The sequence below is a fragment of the Sapajus apella genome, unplaced genomic scaffold (genome assembly GCF_009761245.1).
Source record: "Sapajus apella isolate SASKATOON/1434 unplaced genomic scaffold, GSC_monkey_1.0 scaffold74, whole genome shotgun sequence".
Lineage (NCBI taxonomy): Eukaryota > Metazoa > Chordata > Mammalia > Primates > Cebidae > Sapajus > Sapajus apella.
Window position 1 is genome coordinate 7,124,332 of NW_022437014.1, and position 24,608 is coordinate 7,148,939.

At 42.0% G+C, this 24,608-nt stretch overlaps 1 protein-coding gene across 1 annotated transcript in view; it reads left to right on the top strand.

Annotated features, from left to right (window-relative positions):
* Positions 1-24,608, top strand: part of LOC116532158 — a 114,335-nt gene that overhangs the window by 88,534 nt on the left and 1,193 nt on the right. The window lies entirely within an intron of this gene.

A 24,608-nucleotide genomic window follows, 5' to 3' on the forward strand; every position in this document is an offset into this window, starting at 1 on the left:
CTGGAGTGCAATGGCGCGATCTCGGCTCACCGCAACCTCCGCCTCCTGGGTTCAAGCAATTCTTCTACCTCAGCCTCCCGAGTAGCTGGGACTACAGGCTGCGCCACCATGTCCAGCTAATGTTTTGTATTTTTAGTAGAGACGGGGTTTCACCATGTTGACCAGGATGGCCTCGATCTCTTGACCTCGTGATCCACCCGCCTCGGCCTCCCAAAGTGCTGGGATTACAGGCTTGAGCCACCGCGCCCGGCCTCTTCAGCATTTCTTGAAATGTCGGTGCAGTCCTTATAATTCAAGATATCCTCACAAAAGCGGGGCCGTAAACCCTAAAGCGGTACTCCTTCTCAGACCTCAGCGGACTCTCAGCTGGAGACTCTCTTGACAGTACAGAATCTGCCTAAGTAGAACAAGCACTCAAGTTAGGGCAGGCAGGCAATCGGTTGTACAGACCCTTACCTGGAACAACAACGAAAAAACACAGGAGGGCAGGCGCGGTGGCTCACACCTGCAATCCCAGCACTTTGGGGGCTGAGGCTGGCGGATCACGAGGTCAGGAGTTCAACCTGGCCAACTTGGTGAATCCCGTCTCTAAAAATACAAAAAAAATTAACTGGGCGTGGTTATGGGCACCTGTAATCCCGCTTCTCGGGAGGCTTAGGCAGGAGAATCATTTGAACCTGGGAGACAGAGGTTGCAGTGAACGGAGATCACCCCGTTGCACTCCAGCCTGGGAGACAGTGTGAAACTCCATCTCCTAAATAAATAATAAGATGGGAAAAGAAAAAAGAGCTATAAGAGACCTAACAAACCTAAGTGATAACCTTTGAATGCAGACCAGACCCTGATTGTCTTAAAACCAAGTTTCTCTCCGTTTGAACCTGGAAGGTGAACAATTGGCTGGCAGTAGGGCCTATTCGATGGAAGTCAGGGAGACGGCGGGTGAGTCATCAGAAAAGGCAAAACTAGACGGATACAGCACAGAACCGGGGTGGGGCAGGGGTCAGCGGGGGCCTTCTCCTTTTCTTTGGCTAGAGGTACTTTCCTGGCTCTGATAAAGTGAAAAAGAGTCAAGCGAGTGAGCTGTAAAACTGGCTAAGGCTAAGGACGTGAATTTTGCTGGAGGGGCCAGAGGAGGGATTGAGCAAGCTTCGTGGATGCTGATTCTACCCACCAGGGCTGAAAAATTTATCGGGCTGGAGACAAGAGAAGCGCAGAACTCACTTTTTCTTTGTCTTTGTTTCTTGAAAACCTGCTAAATCCCAGCAGCTGGGCCATATGTTATCTTATTATCACCCAGCAGCAGATTCAGGTTGAGGTTGAGTTGAGAATATGATTAAGAACCCCCATGATTTGAGGCTGGGCATGGTGGCTCATTCCTGTAATTCCAGCTACTTGGGAGGCTGAGGCAAGAGGATCAGTTGAGTCCAGAAATTGGAGAGCAGCCTGGGCAACATGGTGAGACCCCTAGCTCTAAAAAAACAAAACAAAACAAAAAAAAACTGGGCACCATGGCTCACACCTGTAAGCCAGTACTTACGGAGGCCAAGGCAGGAGGATTGCTTGAGCTCAAGAGTTGGAGACCAGCCTGGGTAACACAGTGAGACCTCATCTCTACTACAAAAACAAACAACAACAACAAAACATGAGTGCTGGTACATTCCTGTAGTCCCAGCTACTTGGGAGGCTGAGATGAGAGGCTCACTTGAGCCCAGGAGATTGAGGCTGCAGTGAGCTATGAATGTGCCATTGCACTCCAGCCTGGACAACAGAGCAAGACCCTATCTCAAGAGACAGAGACAGAGAGAAGAGAGACAGAGACAGAGACAGAAGAGAGAGAGAGAGAGACAGAGAGAGAGAAAGAAAAGAGAAAGAGAGAAGAGAGAGAGACAGACAGAAGAGCGAGAGTGCACTCCCAGGCTTTGGGTATCATCACCCATTGGCTAGGAAGATTGAACAACATTAGATTTAAACCCACCTGCCCTCTGCCCCTGCGCTTCTCACCCCCAGGCAGGAAAGGCAATGAACAAGGTCAAGACTGCTCAGATGATCTAGGATGCCCTGCTGGGCAATTTTGTGGGAGAATGCCAATATGGGTCAGTTCCTGGTGTCTCGTAGCAAGATTGTCTCTTGGATAAAATTTTTAAAACTGCTTTTGGCAAGATAAAGGTATGAGGCTATGAGAAATGTACTCAAGTGTGGTTAAATTGTAACAATTAATCAGCCAGGCATGGTGGCTAACGCCTGTAATCCCAGCACTTTGGGAGGCCAAGGAAGGCAGATTATTCAGGAGTTCAAGACCAGTCTGGGCAACATGGCAAAACCCAGTCTCTACTAAATAAATAAATAAATAAATAAAATTACAAGAATTAGCTAGACTTGGTTGGATGCAACTGTGGTCTCATTTACTTGGGAGGCTCAGATGGGAGAATCACCCAAGCCCAGGAGACGTAGGTTGCAGTGAGCCAAGATCACACCACTGCATGCCAGCCTGGGTGAGAGAGTGAGACCTTGTCTCAAACAAACAAACAAATCATTTTGAATTCTTGGAAAATCATTTTCTTTTTTTTTTTTTTTTTTGGGACGGAGTTTCGCTCTCGTTACCCAGGCTGGAGTGCAATGGCACGATCTCGGCTCACCGCAACCTCCGCCTCCTGGGTTCAGGCAATTCTCCTGCCTCAGCCTCCTGAGTAGCTGGGATTACAGGCATGCACCACCATGCCCAGCTAATGTTTTGTATTTTTTAGTAGAGACGGGGTTTCACCATGTTGACCAGGATGGTCTCGATCTCTTGACCTCGTGATCCACCCGCCTCGGCCTCCCAAAGTGCTGGGATTACAGGCTTGAGCCACCGCGCCCGGCCTGGAAAATCATTTTCTACTGGCAATAAAAATACATGCTACCTCATAAGCTTAGCAGACCAGCTTCCTCTTTTCAGAAGCTGGACAGAACCGGTGTTAGAAGCCTCATGAGTCACCCCACTTAGGCCGGCTACCATTTCACGTCGCTAACGCCCTCTTGAATCTGTTAACACTTTTCTTTTCCCTAAAAACTTTCTTAGTAGATGTGGAAAAAGAAGTGGTTGCGGGGAGCGGAGGGGCCTGGGGGATAAAGGCTACTGTCAAATTGATTAAGTGAACGCTCATTAGAGAAAGTAACAAGAGGTAAAATCTGCATATGCATTGCAGAAATGTGTCTGATGTTGCTTAAGTTGTAAAAGACAAAAAGCGCTGAAAACCTCCCTAGCTGGAAGTACTTGAGGGAGAACTGGGGGAGGGGAAAGTTCTCTAACAGCAACTCTCCTTCATTGTAAACACACGCTAGAGCTGCCGCAGACTCCAACACTCTGGTACAAACTTGTTTTCTACGAATTTGTAGTACAAGTATTAAAAAAAAAATTAACCTGACTGTTCTTAGAATGCACTAGCCACTTCCTCAATTTCTTTTAATGTAAGGGGTGCGTGTGTGTGTGTGTGTGTGTGTGTGTGTGTGTGTGTTTAGACGGAGTCTCTCTCTGTTGCCCAGGCTGAAGTGCAGTAGCACAATATTGGCTCACTGAAGCCTCCACCTCCCAGGTTGGAGCGATTCTCGTGCCTCAGCCTCCCGAGTAGCCGGGATTACAGACTTAAAGCAGTCAGTTTTGTGTCACTGGAGCATAAATCTTGTTATTGTGCAGTGTAGAAAAGAATTTTTTCTTCCCCAGTTTTAAAAGATAACCTCAGTCAACTATTTGTGTGTGTGTGTGGGGTGGGTGTGGGTGTGGGTGGGTGGTGGGGGGTTGTTGGAGGTGGCCAGGAGCAACCCTCACCAAAGTCTTCCAGCTTTTTGGTCCAAACAAATAAATCTAGAATGAGGATCCAGATTCCAGGTAACAATGTTGTTTTGGAGCAGATAAGGGTCCCTCTGCTTCTTATGAAATGGTCAGCTTGGTAGTGTAATTCCAGTGGTTAAGCTGGTTACTTGGATAACCCTTTTAAGAGGACAGTAGTATTTCCAGTTGTCCTCATCTATGCGAGTGGCCTAATATTACAGCCCTGGGATAACCCTGATAATTTTTTGTTGATATGTATTTTTAAGGACAAATGTTTCAAAAATAATGGCAAGTGTGAAAGTCCTGTTAATGTCCACACACGTGCATTCTTGTGATTAACATTCAACTTTTTTCACTAATACCTCTAACTTGCCTCCCCCCTCATGAAACCTAACCAGAAAATTTCTTAATGAAAGAGATGACGATGTTGACCTTCACCCCCAGAATGAAGATAGTTCAGGACTTAGTCTGAAAGGTAAGATAGGCAATGACATCAAATGTACCCCAGTTGGCAGAAACCCTTAATTTTGTAAAGCTAAAAATAAGAAAGACACAAACTTGACATTTCTTAGGTTTAGAAGGAAGACAGCATGGATATTTGAGGTGTGAACCAAATTGTCTTGAAGATTTGAAAAGCAATGAATAATCATCATAATTTTGTGCCAGAGGATGTTCTTTGAAATCTCTGCAGACTGGGGACAAAGCAGTTCTTCTCCTATATGGGGTGGTCTCAGCCATTTTGCACCATTATGTGCTTCAGATATCCTTGTAATTACAAATTTAAGACTTAAATTCTCAGTCCTTCTTTATATTTCTAAACGACCCCTATAGGTATATTTACTTCTTTCTTTTGTCAAGCTTAAACATTTCCAATTACCTCAGCCTCTAAAGGGAAACGTGATGGTTAAATTCCTGCACTAGTAATGACATTGATTAATCTAGTTCTGGTGAGAACTGTTGAACCTCTTGCCTTCCCAAATCATACATTTTAATTCAGAACACACCTCCAAAGAACATTGACATTGTTTAATTAAAATAAGAGTGCACATTAATAAGAAAGGATATCATTTTGTTATTTATATGTAATTCTATTTTGTTAAAAAAAAAAAAGGAACAGAGACTGGTAAGTTCCATAATTGCCCTCCATGGTGAAGGAGTAAGTGTAGGAGAGAAGAAAAGCACAGTAAGACACATACGGTAGTCAAACACTCCTTAATACCGTGCACGCTGCAGAAAATGCTACTTTGCATTTGGTCCTCAACGTGGCTAACGGCAAGCCATTGAGTAAAAAGTGCACCTTTTAAACTAATTCTTTGGTCAGAAGACAGAGCCACATCTAGAAGCCTCCTCATTAATATGCTATAATGGTCAAATAAGAGATTAATAGCAAAGTCACCTGCTAAAGCAACTAGGAACCTGTTGATTAACAATAAGCCTCCAAAAAAATAAGATACCAGATTGCAAAGCAAAACCAAGTCCCAGGGCAACAAGTGCTTCTGTAATTTATTCCTTCTTTATATGAGGGCATAAAGCTCCCTTTATAAATGTGTTTTCCAGGCCCTGCTGTGAGCTGTAGGTGTGAGCTTTTCAGCTGATTTATTAATTTTAGTTTCAATCAACGTGTCACCTGCAGACACAAAAATGTAGGCCTCACCACAGAAAATACAATTTAAGAAAAAAAAAAAAAGGAAAAAAATGGGGCTTTAATACAAAAAACTCTGCCAGGATTTTTTTTTTTTTTTTTTAAGATGAACACTAGAATGCCTATCCTTCGAGATCTAAAATAATTCCCAGCAACGTAATTAAAAAAATCAAAATTAAACATTTTTGTCATACTTCGAAAGTCAGTCTTAGACCCAGGGAAGAGTAACATGAGGCTGCCAAAACAATCAGCTACTCTTGTCAGTAGGGGTACATTCTCCCCAAAGAATCGAATGAACAACAAGTCCCCTGGGCAAAATGTGCAAAAAATTCTCAATTAGTTGTCTTTATTTAGTGAGCACTATGGGGTCCTCAACCACGCTATAGAATTATGGCAAGAAAGCTGAGCTCTTCACTAGCTTATTAGCATTCTCAGAGGGTTGGAGTGCTGCTGATAGCAGGCTGTTGCCTCCAAGAGCTGTTGGTGGGACCCCTACACTCCCGGGCTTTGTCCTTTTGTCCTTCTAAGCCAGCAGGAAGTACTGCCCCATGTTCAGGGCATTCTGGGATACCTTCATTCCATTCACAGTTTGCATTACCGACAGGGGCCGAAGTCTTTGTTATTGACTATGACCATCACTGTTGCAGGTTTCAATGAAAGGCAAAAGCAATCTGTATCAGTCAATTCTAAATGAAGGTTTAGGAAGTAGCCCCCTTCCAAATGAACATCCTTGTAGGGCTGGAGTGGTCTTACGTGGCCAAAGCCCTATAGGAAATCAAGGTCTCGGCTTATAATCTGGCTGCTGCATTCTTTTCATCCTGAAACTACAGTGTTAGGCAAGGGAACCAAAATGGAAGTGGGCTAATGCATATCCACACTGGCACTGCCTCAGCATCTGCATTTTAACAGCACTCCCTTGCCCACTGAGCTCTCCCAACACCCTCCTTCCCACACAAACCCACCACCTCCGTACTACCCCTTTCCCAGAAAAGAAAAGAAAACCAGAAAGATGAAAACAATGACAAAGAACTGGCAGCAACTATTAGAAATGCCTTTTCTAAAGACGAGGGTATTTGCTGCTTTAGGGAAAACACTATCATTGACTAAATTAACAAGTTGTCTTATCAACTGCCATAAGCCTTGGAGTCTAATTAATTTAGTACTGATCAATAGTCCTGAATGAGGCATTGATTTCTGCCTGCTTGACAGGGCTGCAGCTGAAATCACTTTCTCTGTACGCCACAGACACACACACACACACACACACACACACGCACAGGCACCCGAAGCTTATGCGTTATCGCATTAAGATTTTATTTCCCTGATCCCATATGGACATGAATTTCATGAACCAGCTATAAATGAGGAAATGGGATGAAAAACAACTTTGGAAGTAAGAACAGCTTCACTAGAAAGTGCAAACAGAGCTCGAACACACCCTGCCAAAGTTCTACTTTCTTCGAAAATGTCCTCTGAGTGAGATAAAACATTTAAAAAGAAAGAAGCTGAAGGGTTTTGCTTAACATACATAGTAGATGCTCTAATTGGTCACAAAACACATAAACAGGGATTGGATTATCCAAACAGTGATACTCTTCTGTCTCTTGTTTTTTAAATGCTGATGATACGTTATCAAAAATATTCTGATCAAAGAAATAAAAACAGTAATGCTATCTGGTGAAGGGCAGAAGCAGATGGGGAGGCTTTAATAAGAATGAAACCAAGTGAAAGATCTACCCCAGATTTGTCTTTCGCTGCCGCGATTGGTGAGCTCAGGGTGGGGGTGGAAATGAGGAGGACTTCCCACTCTTCCCACTCCCCCCCCCCCCCCCCCCAAAAAAAATCATTGGCGATAGTATTGGGACAGTATTGGTTGGAAATAATTTAAGCATTTGACTTTCTAACTTTTATCTGGGCTACCAAGGTATTTATTCTATTAAGATATATATCCCAAAAACGGGCTAGGTTTTCATTAATGTTTTCACATTTTCCTAGGACACAACCCTGAGTTTTCTTTCGGGTCCCTCCCTGTTTCGGCGGCTGTTCATTTCATTGTGCAAGCCCTGGGACTTTCCCCTTAGTCCACACCACCAGAGAGTTTTTTTCTCCCATTCATAAACATGACTTGAAATAAGGACAGCAAAACTTTTCAAATATTTTAAAAATGACGCGTCAATTTCAAACAGGGAAGGAAGATAACCCAAGAACTTGTCTATCTCAGAACGATTCTCTCTTCAGTAAACATCACCAAAAATGGAAAAGGAAGATAAGAGAACTGGAAATATGAACTGCCTTTTTTTTTTTTTTTGAGATGGAGTCTCGCTCTGTCACCCAGGCTGGAGTGCAGTGGCGTGATCTTGGCTCACTGCAACCTCCACTTCCTGGGTTCAAGCAGTTCTCTGCCTCAGCCTCCCGAGTAGCTAGGATTACAGGTGCCCACCACCATGCCCGACTAATTTTTGTATTTTTAGTAGAGACAGGGTTTCAACATCTTAGCCAGGCTAATCTTGAACTCCTGACCTTGTGATCCATCTGCCTCGGCCTCCCAAAGTTCTGGGATTACGGGCGTGAGCCACTGCACACGGCCTGAACTGCCTTCTTTTACAGGGTTGGAGAACCCATCTAAAATGATCGAAACAAAACTAGGAATTCATATTCTTTCCTGAGCATTTATTTAACACCATTTATCTTTTTAAAGATAATACACACACACACACACACACACACACACATATATATATATTTGAAAGTCCTAGAAGAGTCCCACCCTTAATCTCTTTGAGGCCTCTATGAGTTTCCATAGCACTTTACAAAAGATCTTTATTGAGGAAAGGATTGGACAAACTTTCCTTATATGTGTGGCCCACACCATTAATTGCCCCATCTCCTTTAGTAGGGCCTTATTCCTATGTAAATACCCTTGCATAATGTTACAGGCTATTGTTAGGCCAGCGCCAGTCAGTCGCCACTTATATGCATTTTTACTTCAATCCGCTGCTCAGAGAATGAAAAGATGTCTGGACTTAAGCTGTTTACCAACTGGGCCGAAGCTGCAGAGCGGCAAAACTGAAGAAAGCCTCAAGCAACTGCAGGAACAAGCTTTTACAATGCGAGCAGCCATTTTCAGTTGAGTTATTAACCCACCCTGAAACTCTTCTAAGCTATGCCTTTTTTAAAGAACAAATGTGCTGAATCAAACATGAATGAACCAGAACTATGAAGAGAGAAATCCTCTAAAGAACTATTGAACACAACATAGGTTTGGAATCATTTTGTCTCAGTTGCCTGCTACCAGCATGATCAAGGATGATAATGCTGGCTCAGTTGAGGCAATTGTCTTGTAATTAAACAATAGTGCGATACAGTAAAAATACACACGCAAGTGACACACACTCCGAGTCGGAAAACCGTGTGCAAGAGATGAGAAGGCTGAGTTAATAGCTCACCACTAGGATCTTACATTAATTTGGGTACTAAAACACAGTGATCTTTAACGAGAACGTTGGAAAATGCCTCCAAATCCAAGTCTGTCTGATTCTCTCAACTCTATGTGGTGTCAACTGTGCTTAAATGGAAAAAATAAAATAATTTTTATTTTATAGTTGTAATGATCCCCTGGCATGACACACCAGGAAATAAAGGAGCAAAATTCTACCAAAAGGAGCTGGTTTTTTTCTGTGAAAAATGTGCCACAGGCAAAGATCACTGTATTTAACGGCACCACAATCTGAGTAGCGTGGTATCAGCCTAAAGAAACTCTTGACTATTTGCATGCTTATTAGAATCCGATGAGTACTTAATAAGTGGATATATATGACAGAAAACATCTCATTGCATAGTTAGTGCTACAGGAAAGACGGAAAGACACACACACACACACTCCCTCTCTCTCTGAAGAAAGCAGTCTTGAGTTAATTAACATCACAATGCAATCAAGTACAACAGTCATAGCTGAAAACCATTTCTATTAAAGCTGCTAGACTCAACCTTGCCTCTGCAGGTCAGCTATGGCACTGATAACCTTTCCAGCAGACAAATACATGTAACATCGCCTCATCTAATTAAAAGCTCAGGGAGGTGTAGAAAAATACCAGCACAGTGAATCCAAGCAAATGAGTGCTGCCTTCAGCTGATGAAGCTACCATATGCCGCTGCTGTTTACTCTGGAAGGAAACTGAGTCACTTAACATTTCAATAGGTTAATCAATTGACAATTAAATAGAGAAATTGGTTAACTCTGAAAACAATTAACATGACACTCCATTAAGTACACTCTCTAATTGCCACAGCTGTGAGTAGAAATTAACGTGCATGTTAAAGCATCTAACTGGGGTGGCACTGTTTTTTTTTGTGTGTAAGAAAACAGAATTAGCTGAAAAGTCGGGTTTTATTTTTATAGATTAGACAGTAGGAATTCTATCATCAACTGCAGTTTTAGCAGAGGGGAGCTATGTATATTTTTTCCTTCTTTTAAGGGCTCACTTCAAGTTGTTGAAATATTTAATTTGCAATAATTAATTAAAATAACCCAAACCCCTCCCACCAAATTACAGGTTGGTGTACAAAAAGAGAAATCTCTCCCTTTGCCCATTTTGTGGACAGAATTACTTTGCAGGAACAGGTATATTTTAAGATTTCCTTTCTAATTAAATGACGCAATGCACACATTGTAAAGACAGAATATTCACTGAACATCTTCATGAATGGTTTCTGGTTGTTGGCTGTATCCTGAACCTTACTGTAAAACGGTAACAGTAGTGTTTGCTAGTAACAATTTTAAATTAGAAGGCTAGGAGTTTAGATTTTATATACTAATACACATACCTGCTATTGCCAATCAGACAAGTAATATTCATTTACAGAAGAGGTGATAATTTCAAGAAATCATAAATTTTTTGATATATATTAAAAGCCAAATAAACATTTTTGAATGAATGCATGAATATCTTTAAGAGCTGATTATCAAAATTATTTAATGTACTCTCTTCCCCCTCTCCCTCCTTGCTACTTTTTGGATGACTTTACAATCTCTGGATACTCAAAAGATGAATGGGATAAATCCTACCTTGAGGGACTGATGATCTGGCACTGGGGAGAATGATGTTTATGGAGAAGAGGCTAAAGGACTTAGTGAGCTGGTGAAAGAGAGGAACACTAGGAAGACTGAAAGTTTTCTAATTTGGACACCTGGTTTTGCAGTGAGGTTATTAGTCAAAATAAAGAAGAAACACAGGTTAGGGGTGGGATGGGGATAACAGATAATAATTTAGGACATCCTGAATTAGAAGTGTCATAGGATATCCGGGTGCAGATGTCAACCAGGCAATTAAATTTCTCTATATACACACACACATACATATGTATTTATGTAATATATTTACACATACATATGTATTCATGTTATACACACATTATATATTATGTATAAATTATATGTTTTATATATATATATATATATATATACATACACACACATATAATATGTATATGTAATGCCTGAAACTTGAGGACTAGAGATTTCTAGGAGTTGTCAGATTGTTAGCCACCTGCTAAAAGTCTGGACACCTGGTTTGGTAGTGAAGTCATTAATCAAAATAAATTAGCAGGTGGCTGCTAATGACAGGGTAGTAGACACACAGTAAGTAGAATAAGAGAAGTGGGCTGAGGACAAGATCTTAGGTAACACCAGTACGAACAGGGGAGAGGTAGATGGAGGAAGAGCCAACAAAGGAATCTGAGAAGAAAGGAAAAGGAGGAGAATGAAAAGAGAGTTGTCATGGGAGTGAAGGGAGAAGAGAATGACTACCACCCATGGTTAGGTAGGAGATCAGCAGGATGTGTTTTCCAAGCACTGCAAGACCCTGCTCCATAAAACAGGAGCTGATCAAACCAGTTTGCAGCAGAGGAAGTGGTCGAAACCAGCTAAACCGAAGATGGCAATGAAAGGGACCTCCGGTTGTCCTCACTGCTAGTTATACGCTAATTATAATGCATTTGCCTGCTAAAAGAAACTCCCACCAGCGCCATGACAGTTTACAAATGCCATAGCAACGCCTGGAAATGAACTTTTATGGCTCAAAAAAGGAGGCACCCTCAGTTCCAGGAACTCCCAGAAAATTCACAAATAACCCAGTCTTTATTGAGCATATAATTAAGGAATAGCCATTATATAGCTAGCCAGCCATCTATGAGGGCTGCTGCTTCTGCTGAATCTGCTGCTGCTACTACCCTGTCTACAGAGCAGCCATTTCCCCGTACTCTGTCTCTCTCGCTTTTGCTTTGCTCTGTTGGCTCATTTATGAATTCTCTCCTGTGCAAAGCCAGTTTTGAGGTTGGCCTGCATGACAGGGGTCTAGTAAGAAGCTGGCAACTTAGAATGTGACAATCTGGAAACACTGGTGTCTTGGTGATGGTTGTTTGGCTGACATGATGAAGGCTTGAGTCAGAACATCAACCCCACAGGTAAAGAGTTAATGAAAGATGAGGAAGGAGAGATGTTAGACTACTTTGAGAAGCTTAGTTATGAAGGTGAGGGACAGAGCAGTGGCTTAAAAACTGCAGGACAGGAGCACAGTTTTGTTTATGTCTGAGTTTGCCAGTAATGGAGGACAGGGCTATATTCAGATGACCCAGAATGGGAAGATGGAGGTTCTGACTGCTGACTGCTGGTGAGTGTGTGTGTGTGTGTGTGTGTGTGTGTGTGTGTGTGTGTGTGTGCAGGCATTAAAGTAGAAGTGAATTCTGGGGGCATCAAGGATAAATGATTCAGAATTGCTGTTGAGAGGCTCAGAAAAGGGATGTGACTGAGATAGAGAAAAAGGATTATCATTGAAAGCCTATATGGAAATGGAAACAATATTCTTTTTTTTTTTTTTTTTTTTTGAGACAAAGTTTCACTCTTGTTACCCAGACTGGAGTGCAATGGTGCGATCTCGGCTCACCACAACCTCCGCCTCCTGGGTTCAGGCAATTCTCCTGCCTCAGCCTCCTGAGTAGCTGAGATTGCAGGCATGCGCCACCATGCCCAGCTAATTTTTTGTATTTTTAGTAGAGACGGGGTTTCACCATGTTGAGCAGGATGGTCTCGATCTCTTGACCTCGTGATCCACCCGCCTCGGCCTCCCAAAGTGCTGGGATTACAGGCTTGAACCACCGCGCCCGGCGGAAACAATATTCTTGTGGTCACACTCATCTGCATTGCATCTTGGACCGTGCAGACAAAAGCCACCCTTGATAAAAGCAACGGGCTTTTCCTTTCTGGGGATTCTTCATTCATATATGTATTCATCCATTCAACCAATATTTATGAATGCTTGCCATGTGCCAGGCAGCATTATAGGTCTCCAGCAACAGTGATCCCTAACCTTTTCGGCATCAGGGACCGGTTACATGGAAGATGGACTAGGCGGGGGGATGGTTTGGGGATGATTCAAGCACATTACATTTATTATGCACTTTATTTCTATTATTATTACATTGTAACATATAATGAAATTATTATACAACTCACCATAACGTAGAATCAGTGGGAGCCCTGAGCTTGTTTTCCTGCAATTAGATTGTCCCCTCTGGGGGTGACGGGAGACACTAACAGATCATCAGGCATTAGGTTCTCGTAAGGAGCGAGCAACCTAGACCCCTCACATGCACCATTCATAATAGAGTTTGTGCTCCTGTGAGAATCTAATGCCACCACTGATCTGACAGGAGGTGGAGCTCAGGTGGTAAAACGAGTGATGGGGAACAGCAGTAAATGCGGATGAAGCTTTGCTACTCGCCAGCTCCTCGCCTTCTGCTGCTCTGCGGCCTCTTCCTAGCAGGCTGTGGACTGATACTGGTCTGTGGCCAAGGGGTTGGGGACCCCTGGTCTCCAAGACACAGTGATGAATAAGACAATGTCCCTGCCCTCAAGGGCTTGAAAAGAATCCTATTTTAGATAGAGTAGCTTCACCCTTAGGAAGTGACATTTGAACCTTTTTCTGAAGGTTGGGAAGGACCCAGCCGGTGAGGATCTGGTGGAAGGGGATTCTGGGAGTTAAGGGAATAGAGGATTTCTTGAAGTTGAAGAACATGGATCCATAGACAGTGTTTCCTTCTTCATAAGGTTTTATCATTGTAACGTACACGTAAAATAAATTATGTGCTATATTGAATTTATTTTTAGCAATTCAAGTTTGTCTCCCCAATCAGTGAGGAAGGGATACTTAAGAGCAGGGATAGTATCCTGTATCTCTGTTGTATATAACCCTTCCCAGCAATGCTGGTTATAGAGCAGACACTTAAAATACTGTTTTTCATCCTTAATCAGTGCGCAACATGAGTTTTGTGAGATACAAATGTAGTAGTTGTAATCTTTTGTTAGCTTGCTCTTGGGAGCTGTGAGTGGTCCAGGCTTGTGGCACAAAGGCCAGTTGTCTTGTAAGATCCCCTTCTTGTAGAGCAATAGTCCCAGATTTTTTTTTTTTTGAGATAGACTCTCAGTCTGTGGCCCAGACTAGTGTGCAGTGGAACAATCTTGGCTCACTGCAACCTCTGCCTCCCGGGTTCAAGCAATATTCTCTGTCTCAGCCTCCTGAGTAGCTGGGATTACAGGTGTCCACCACCATGCCCAGCTAATTTTGGTATTTTTAGTAAAGACAGGATTTCACCGTCTTGGCCAGGCTTGTCTTGAACTCCTGACCTTGTTATCCAACTGCTTCAGCCTCCCAAAGTTCTGGGATTACGGGCATGAGCCACCGTGCCCAGCCAATATAATTCCAGATTTTTATTTGTACACAAGATTATCTAGGAAAAAAGCAAAATTTCCCAGTCTTCTTTGTTGTTACATGTTTCTATATGACTAGGTTTTGAACAGTGGACTCTGAAGAGAATGGTGTATGCAACTTCTAAGAAGTGATATTGAAGGAAAAGGGTACTCCTTTTCTCCTTCCCTGCCTGTTTGTTTCCTTGGATCAGTTGCTTAGAGGTGGATGTGCTCGTTGAATTGCCATCTTGGACTTTGCAGACAAAAGCCACACTTAACAGGCAAAGTGGAAAGTGAGAACAGCCTGGGTTGCAGATGACCACGGAACTGTCGTAGCAGCCTTGAATTGCTGGTACCTTGACTTTTACATAAAAAAGAAATAAACTTATATTTTGTTAAAGCCATGTTTATAAAACAGGCAAATTATATATTTACTTATTTGTTTAATTTTTGAGACAGGATCTCACTCTGCTGCCCAGGCTGGAGTGCAGTGGTTAGAACACAGCTCACTGGAGTCTCAACCTCCCAGGCTCAAGTGATCCTCCTTCCTCAGCCTCCTGAATAGCTGGGAATACAGGCATGCACCCCCACACTCAGCTAGTTTTAAAAAAATTTTTAGTTTTATAGAGGTGAGCTGGTCTTGAACTCCTAGGCTCAATGGATCCTCCCACCTTGGCCTCCCAAAGTGCTGGGATTATAGCCATGAGCCACCACACCTGGCTGGCAAATATTTTTGAGGTGAGGTCTCGCTCTGTTGGCCAGGTTGGTCTCCAGCTTCTGGGCTCAAGCAACTCTCCTGCCTTGGCCTCCCAAAGTGCTGGGATTACAGGCATGAGCCACTGTGCACGGCCAACTGTGTTTTCTTATGAAGTTGTGGTCAACTTACCATGTTTTACCCATTTTTCTTTCTTCTATGCCTCAATTCTCCTTTTCCCTCACTCTTAAAACTCTGGCATTACACCTTCCAGTAAAGACTTAGATCATAACTTTTACCTTGGGACCATCTTTTGAGGACACCGGTGTACCAAAAATGTAATGAAGATGGTAATGGTAGTATTGTCCTCAAGATTTCGGTCCACCCTTGCCAGTGAGAATAGGGCATAGAAGAGAGGCAAAGGATAGTGAGGGCACTGCTAGCCCATGTAAACTATTGTACAGATTTAAAAAGCTGACTTCTCTGGATCTATGCAACTCATAGGCACGGCTTACTGCATAGAATTTGGACTGGATCGAACCCTCAGGTAGCCCCTCAGCTGCATGTCCTTAGGCAATGAACATCCTATACAAACATAGTCTTGAGCATAATAGAAGTATTACCCAACTTATGAAGGAGGAAATTCAGAAAGCTCATTTTTGTAAAGCGCTTCTAATAGCGCCTATTGATGTGATTATATCCAGTTCTAAGCAAGAGATACATTTTCCACTTATTGTTTACAGTCTGTTTATACGGCAGGTTATCTTTCTTAGGAAAAAGCTCAAACGGGTCTTTTCCTTAGTAGGCTGGCAGAAGAGAGGTGAGGTGAGCTAGGCTATAACTACTCAATTCAATCCATGCTAAAACTGGTGTTTAAAATGTTTCAGGCACTATACTGCATGGGGAGCAACAGTAAGGAATCAGCACGTGTTTGCATACATTTTTAGCATCACTGAATAACATAGAATACAGAACAGAGAAAACGGATGACTGTCCTTATTCAGGACTGAGAATACTTTCCCTTTTTTCATTAGCTATTCACATTTTTACCTACCACTCAAACCTGTTCAGGTTCTACGTCACTCAGGGCTTCAATATTCTCCTAACACACAACCCGCAGCCCTCCCATGGAGGCCTTTAGACTTCCTGCTTCACCATTTTCGATACATCAAAATCCCAAAGAAATGGAAGCACAACAGCTATTCTCTTCCATTTAGCTGCTGAGTACAAACCTCCCTTTCAAACACTGGAAGACTCATAGCCCTCAACATGGCAGGTAGAACTTTGGATACTTGATAGAATGATGGAGCATGGAAGGGGGGAGGGGAGAAAGAAAAACCAGCACCTGTACTCAGGTGGGGCTAGAAAGACAAGCTTGGAGACCCCCTCGCTACATGTTCTATAGCAGAAAGGCCTTCTCAGGCTCCCTCAGTTCAGCCAACATTTCCTTGTTCCTTACCATATGCCAGACCATGTGTTGCCTCAGAAATAAATACAAATTTCTGCCCTTCATGAACTTATGATCTAGTGGGGAAAATGAAAACATGAACAGATAATTTCAACATAATAAAGTGACTGCTGTGAGAAATGCATGAAGAGTGTGGGAAGGACAGTGGTGGCTCATTCTGCCTTCGGGGTGATGGAAGGCTTCCTAGAAAAGACCCAGGAGAGGGTTCTTTTGCGTCTGTCAGTCAGGGACTCCTTATCACCTGGCCTGCCTCTCTAGCCTTATTCTCTGCCTGTCTCCACCTAACCCACCTCAATTTCCTCTGCAACGATTCACACTCCACTTTCCCTAATTTTCAAACACCGAATGATTGCACAAGCTAGACTTTTAATCTGGATGCTCTTCTCCCACTTCCATTTCTGGAAAACCTCTATTTATGCCTTACTACTCACCTCCAAAGCAACTTCTGTGAAGCATTCCCTGAAACTCCTAGGCAGAGTTGCCTCCTTTCCCCTCCCTGTTCCTAACCTACCCTTTGACTTCTAAACCCAAACTGAGCTCTCTAGCCTACCACTGTACTTCCGTGTTTACCATCATGTATTTCTAAGATACTTTTCACCACACTTTTCTGTGTATGTTTGTTTTCCCGCATTAGACTGTGAGCTTTTAGGGCAGAAGTCATTCATCTTTGTTTCCCCAGAGACTAGCATTGCAAATGGTCCTTAACTCTGTAACTTGATATTTGAGGGACGAATGATTATATATAATATACTATGGAAACACTGATGGTGGACTCACTCACTGCGCTGTTCGCACTGAATAAAACATTTGAAGCATTGTGTTAACATAGCAAATAGGCATAGGTGACATGCGAGGGAGGCTGAAGCAGACCTCTTTGACTGTGGTATTCAGGCTTCCTTGCTGGTGGGCTTCTCTTTGATGACAGTCTATCTATAGGAGGCATCAATAGGAGATTAGAGTCAGAGGAGGGACAAGTGAAGCTATTTATTCTCCTCTCTCTCTGCTGGTCCATTGGTAGGCAGCGGCTGCATGTCTGTACCTAAGGCCACAGCCTCTGTTGGTAAACCTTTCTCTACCACAGCTCTTTCCAGGTTCCCATAATCTCTCCCTTCTTGTGCCCCTCCAGGTCTCGGGTGGTTTGGGCCCTTCACTGATACCAGCCCAGTGGTGCCATACTGTTCCTTGTTAGTTTCTCTTAATTCTTTGTTAACAACCTTTGTAAATGTCTTCTTCATTAACATGGATACAGATCTATTTTTAATTGGTAGTAGAGAACCACAGTAATAGAATCAAATCATAGTTTTGATTTGCCCACTTAACATGATGTCACAAACGTATCTCAAGGTTTCAATAAAGTCTGCACAATGACCATTTCATGGCAACACCATATTCCACCTTATAATGTACAATATTTTCCTAATACATTTTTCCTTTCCTTTCCTTCCTCTTTACTTACTTTTCCTATTCATTTTCTTTCTTTGTTTACCATTACAGATAGTCAAAATAAACATTCTCAAGGTGCAGATTTTTACTGCATATATCTTCTTTTTCTTTATGTCCTGAAGCCATCTGCCTTTCAGCTAGATTTCTACCTTTTCTTCTGAATTTTTCTTCTCTTTTCCTTTTTTTTTTTAGATGAAGTTTTGCTCTGTCACCCAGGCTAGAGTGCAGTGATGTGATCTTGGCTCACTGCAACCTCCACCTTCCAGGTTCAAGTGATTCTCCTGCCTCACCCTCCCAAGTAGCTGGCATTACAGGCACCTGCCACCATGCCTGGCTAATTTTTGTATTTTTAGCAGACATGGGGTTTCACCATCTTGGCCAGGCTGGTCTTGAACTCCTGACCTTGTGATCCACCCAGCTTGGCCTCTCAAAATGCTGGGATTACAGGGGTGAGCCACTGTGCCTGGCCTTCTTCTGAATTTTCCTATAGGCAAATAGTTATACTCACTCTACTTGAAATGTTTTTACATTCACCTGTCAATAGACGTTTGTTTAAACTATACTCTCCACTTGAAATACTGTCTTCTCCCAGTTCTTCAAAAGCCAACTTTCTTGGCTATCCAAATTAGATATGTTGTTCTGTCTTTTGAGGTTTCTTTTGAACTAACCTACTCAAATAATTTATTTGGTAATTAGTGATTTTTATTGTTATTTTGAAATGTAAATTAAGTCTTTTAGGTTATTTAACTTTAAGCATATTATTATCTTTTCTCTTCCAACTAGACTATTAATTTCTTGACAATAGGAACTGTTTTCTTATATCACTTTATGTCTCCTATAGAGACTTTCATGTAGTAGTTGTTTCATAAACGTGTTAATTTGGAAAATGTTGGAATACCATATATAAAAGATTGGCTTTCCAAAGCCTAGGTAGGTTTAAATGTGTTTACACTGAGTTCTCTGTTCATTTCTGTGACTAGAAGCCTTGCTTCATTATATGATGCTTGGATTTCCAAGGTTGTGTGAGAGTATTATTTTTCTTATGTGACATTAGGAGGGGAAATGCCTTAAAAGTGTTTATATCTCTCTAAGTCAAAGTGGAGCTGGTGCATGAGAAAGAAACCCTTCAACAATGTAGATTTAAAAGGAAGAGCAGTGGGGGAAAATTAGCTTCCGATTACTAATAACAGAGATTCCAAGTTATTCTATAACATTTGCCCTGCTTTATTTCCATTATAGCATGCTATTGCCTCCAGATAGGTTTCACGTTTATTTTGTTATTTGCAATTATGGTAGAACCTTCCTTACTGCAACTAAGATATATGCTACATGACAGTAAGGACTTTTTCTGTCTTGTATTCTGTATTGTATTCTCAGTTCTAGAATAAGTCTGGCACTCAACAAATATTTGTTGAGTAAATTAATAAAGAAATGAACACTTATTAGCACAGTCATGCATTACCCAGCACCAGGGATATGCTCTGCAAAATGCATCGTTAGGCAATTTTACTATTGTGCAAACATCGTAAAGTACATGTACACAAACCTAGATGGTGTAGCCTGCTACACGCCTTCCTTACTGCAACTAAGATATATGTTACATGAAAGTAAGGACTACGCCCAGGCTGTATGGTATAGCCCATTGCTCCTAGGCTACAAACCTGTATAGCATCTTACTGTGCTGAATACTGTAGGCAATTGTAACACGGTGGTAAGTATTTATGTATCTAAACATAACAAAGCATAGGGAAAATGCAGTATATAAAGATTTTAAATGGTACATCCCTGCATAGGCCACTTACCATGAAAGGAGCTTGCGGGACTTGCTGAGACAGTGAGTAAGTGGTGAGTGAATGAGAAGGCGGAGGATGTGACTGCACAGTACTCTAGATTTTATAAACACGGTACACTTGGACTACACTAAAATGTATGAAAAAATTTTCTTTCTTTGATAATAAATTAACCTTAGCTTACTGTAACTTTTTCACTTTATAAACTTTAAATTTTTTAATTTTTGGACTCCTGCAATAACACTTAAAACACAAACATTGGGACCGGGCGCGGTGGCTCACATCTGTAATCCCAGCACTTTGGGAGGCTGAGGTGGGCGGATCATGAGGTGAGAAGATGGAGACTAGCCTGGTCAGCATGGTGAAACCCCATGTCTACTAAAAATACAAAAATTAGCCGGGCATGGTGGCGCTCACCTGTAGTCCCAGCTACTCGGGAGGATGAGGCGGAAGAGCCGCTTGAACCCGGGAGGCGCAGTGAGCTGAGATTGTGCCCCTGCACTCCAGCCTGGGTGACATAGCGAGACTGCATCTTTAAAAAAAAAAAAAAAGACAAATAGTGTAGCATTCACTGTAAAAAAATATTTCTTTTTATCCTTATTCTATTTTTTTCTATTTTTAACTTTTTTTTTTTTTTTTTTAGATGGAGTCTTGCTCTGTCACCCAGGCTGGAGTGCAGTGGCGCCATCTTGGCTCACTGCAACCTCCGCCTCCCAGGTTCAAGCAATTCTCCTGCCTCAGCCTCTCCAATAGCTGGGATTACAGGCATGCACCACCAGAGCGTTTCTCTATGTTGGCCAGGCTGGTCTTGAACTCCTGATCTCAAGATCCACCCACCCTGGCCTCCCAAAGTGCTGGGATTATAGGTGTAAGCCACCCTGCCTGGCCTATTTTTAAATTTTTTTGACTTTTTTTTTTTTTTTAACTTTGTAAACATTTTTGTTAAAAACTAAGACACAAACACACTTAAGCCTAAGTCAATACAAGGTCAGGATCATCAATATCACTGTCTCTCACCTCCATATCCTGTCCCACTAGAAAGTCTTTATGGGCAATAACATGCATGGAGCTGTCATCTCCTATGACAATAATACCTTCTTCTGGAATCCCTCTTGAAGGACCTGCCTGAGGCTTACAGTTGAATTTTCTGTTTTTAAGTAGAAGGATTACATTCTAAAATAACAATTAAATAGTATAGTACATAGTATTTATGTAGTAAATACATAATCTGATATCAGAGTCATTTATTATCATTATCAAATATTACATACATACATAATTGTACATGCTGTACTTTTACACAACTAGTAGTGCAGTAGGTTTGCTTATACCAGCATCACCACCAACATGTAAGTAATGTGCTGCACATCATGATGACTAAGACATCACTGAGTCATTGGAATTTTTCAGCTCCATCATAATCTTAAGGAACTATACTGTGGTCTGTCACTGACTGAAACATTGTTACATGATGCATAACTCTGTGTTTTGCAATTTTCCAGACAGTGTTATAAGTGCTTTGTTTTACTTATCTCATCTGAGCTTCAGTACATCCTACTCAATAGGTATTATAGCTTTTTAGTGAGGAGATTTGAGTCTTAGATAAATTAAAGGCCTTCCAAGGTCACATATCTAGTAACTGGGGAAGGAAGGTAAGACTTAAATCCAAGCAGTCTGACTTTGAGCCCATAGCCTTAGCCACTGTATTAAATTTGTCAGTACAATATTGTGTAATAACAGCAATTTGGCTGGGCATGGTGACCCACACCTGTAATCCCAGCACTTTGGGAGGCTGAGGTGGGCAGATCACCTGAGGTCAGGAGTTTGAGACTAGCCTGGCCAACATGGCGAAACCCCATCTCTACTAAAAATACAGTTAGCTGGGTATGGTGGTGGGTGTCTTAATTCCAGCTACTCTGGAGGCTGAGACAGGAGAATTGCTTGAACCCGGGAGATGGAAGTTGCAGTGAGCTGAGGTTGTGCCATTGCACTCCAATCTGAGGTGACAAGAGTGAAATTCCATCTCAAAAAAAAAAAAAAAAAAAAAAAGGAAAAGAAAAAAAAAATAACAGCAATTAGCATTTGCTATGTGCTTCTAAAATACATAAACTATTTTCACATATGTTTTCTCTCATTCAGTGACCTGAGCTCATGTTATCATTACCCTACTTTACAGATATGAAAACTGGGAGATGAAGTGATTTGTCAAAAGTAACAGTACCATTAAGTGGCTGACCTGGGAATTCAACTCAAACATTCTCAGTCCAACTTCTATGTCTTCACCATCCCCAGCTGCTGGTATCTACCATGCAACAGTTTAAATATGGCCAGAGACCCACATTTATGGTTTTAGACATACAAAAAGAAATTTTATTTCAGAAGTCTCTAATAAAACAACTGCATTTAGTAGTTACTAATAAAGAATTCTAATATTCACTAATTATATTTTAGTTGTTACTAATAAAAAATTATACGAGTTCTATTTTTTAAATTAATTAATTAATTAATCTTTGAGACAGGGCCTCACTCTGCCACCCAGGCTGGAGTGTAGTGGCATGATCACAGATCACTGCAACCTCAACCTGCCATGCTCAAGTATCCTCCCACCTCGGCCTCCCAAGTTCCTAGGACCACAGGCATACAATACCACACCTGGTTAATTTTTAAAATTTCTTTTTGTAGAAATAGGGTCTCACTGTCTTGCCCGGGCTGGTCTTGAACTCCTGGCCTCAAAGGATCTGCCCACTTCAGCCTCCCAAGGTGCTGGGATTACATGTGTGAGCTACCATGCCTAGCCTATGAGTTCAAAACCTGGGGGGACATTCCCCAAGCATCTTTGACTTTGGAAGGATATGACATTAACAAAATTTTCACTGGTAACTTTCAAAAAGACTGCACAATCATTTGTTCAGGAAGCTCTATGATATATATTTACTTTATATGTTGAAAGACGTTTACTTATTATTGCTACACTAACTTATCTCTTCCTCTTCTCTTAGATACTTAGTCCTAAAACATGTGATGGCAGATGTCTCCAAAGTGTTTTTTCTTTTGACAAATTAAAATATATTATCAACCTGATTCTGAAAATTAGGATTTATGGGATGAATGTAAAGAAAACAGTTTGGGTGCAGTAGCTCACTCCTGTAATCTCAACATTTTGGGAGGCTGATGTGGGCTGATTGCTTGAGCCCAGGAGTTCAAGACCAGCCCAACATGGCCAGACCTCATCTCTACAAAGAATACAAAAATTAGCCGGATGTAGCAGTGTGTTCTGGTAGTCCTGGCTACTCAGGAGGCTGAGGTGGGAGGATCACCCGAGACTAGGGAGATTAGGCTGCAGTGAGCCGAGATCACACCACTGCACTCCAGCCTGGGCAGCTGAGTGAGATGCTGTCTCCAAAAAGAAAAGGAAAAAGAAAACAGAGGAGAAGCGGTAAAAGTTGCAGAGGCTGAGAAGAGCCAGAGGCTACACAGGAATGGCAGGGGATAGGCTCCAGAACAGTGGTTCCCAACCTTTTTGGCACCAGGGACTGGTTTCATAGAAGATAATTTTTCCATATATGGGGATGGGTTGGGGCAATGGTTTCAGGATGAAACTTCCACTTCAGATCATCAGGCTTTAGATTCTTATAAGGAGTACACAACCTAGATCCCTGGCATGCATAGTTCACAGTAAAGTTCATGCTTCTATGAGAATCTAATGCCACTGATCTGACAGGAGGCGGAGGTCAGGTGGTGAGGCTCGCTCACCTGCCACTCACCTCCTGTGCAGCCCAGTTCCTGACAGGCCATGGACCTGTACCGCTCTGTGGCCCGGGGTTGGGGACCCCTGATCTAGAGGCTGCACTGAGGAATGGCAGGAGATAGGATGGAGAGAAATCTGGATTCATGTGCTAGAGGGTGGCTGATGGTAGTCACAACAGGAGAAAGGGTGTCAATCAAAGAGGACACAGACTTGAGGAGTATCAGTTGTGGGATAAAGGTGAGGGCTTGATGAGGAGTTAGTAGATTAAAGAATATGTCAACCTTCTCTTCAGGGTAATGGATGAAGTGGTATTCTCCACTGTGGGAGGCAAAAGGGAAGACTGTCATTTTATATCACTGTAAGATGGTAGGGTAACTGTTCATGATATGAGGAATAATTAGCCTTATAATAGGAGATTCGAAGAATAGCTGAAAATGACTTGGAAATCTTGAGGGATCAGAAACTGGATATGATTTAATATAGAAATATTAACATTAAATAGAAAGATATTACACTTCGGCATAATAAGGAAGTATTGCTATTGTCTATTCACAAGTTTTACTTTTCAAAAAGCTTTTAAGGTTTACAAACATTTACTGGCCAATTTGATGTTCAGATTAATCCAAGACTCACCTTAGCACATGCTGGTCTACCTGCCTGCTTCTTCAACATACACACATTTCTCTCTTTTATGAACACGTGTAGCATTTATTTTCCATACTACTCACTTGAACTTTGCCATACTTAGCTTCTTAGTTTCATGTTCTACACATACACACCTGTAATCTCACTAGCTAAGTGTGCATGTTTATTCAAAGTAACCTGTATTCGGGCGTACCTGCTACAGGCTTTTTCCTAGAGCTGCAACGCTTAGTTTGGGGCTGACATATTTGTTACTCAGCTATTAATTGCTGAGAGATTATTTAGGCTTTGGTTTAGGCTGTTTCCTTCTTCACAGCCAGCAACAGTTGCAGTGAAAACCACATGGTACAATTTCTGGAAATTCGTGAGTTGTAATTAATTCCCATTTTTACTTCTTGATGAAAGACAATGAGAATCCCTTTAAGTGAGAAATGTGATAAAAACTGGATTTTGAGGAAGCATCACCTCCCCCAAAGGGTAGGCTTCCTTTCTGAGATATCCTAGCTGCCAGGGTTGCTAAGGCAAACCTTTGCATATACAAATTTGGGTCAATGTGTTGACAGGATGTCAGATTTGTGTAGCTAAGGGAGCTTCAGCATGAATATTGAGCTGTATGCCACTCCATTGATG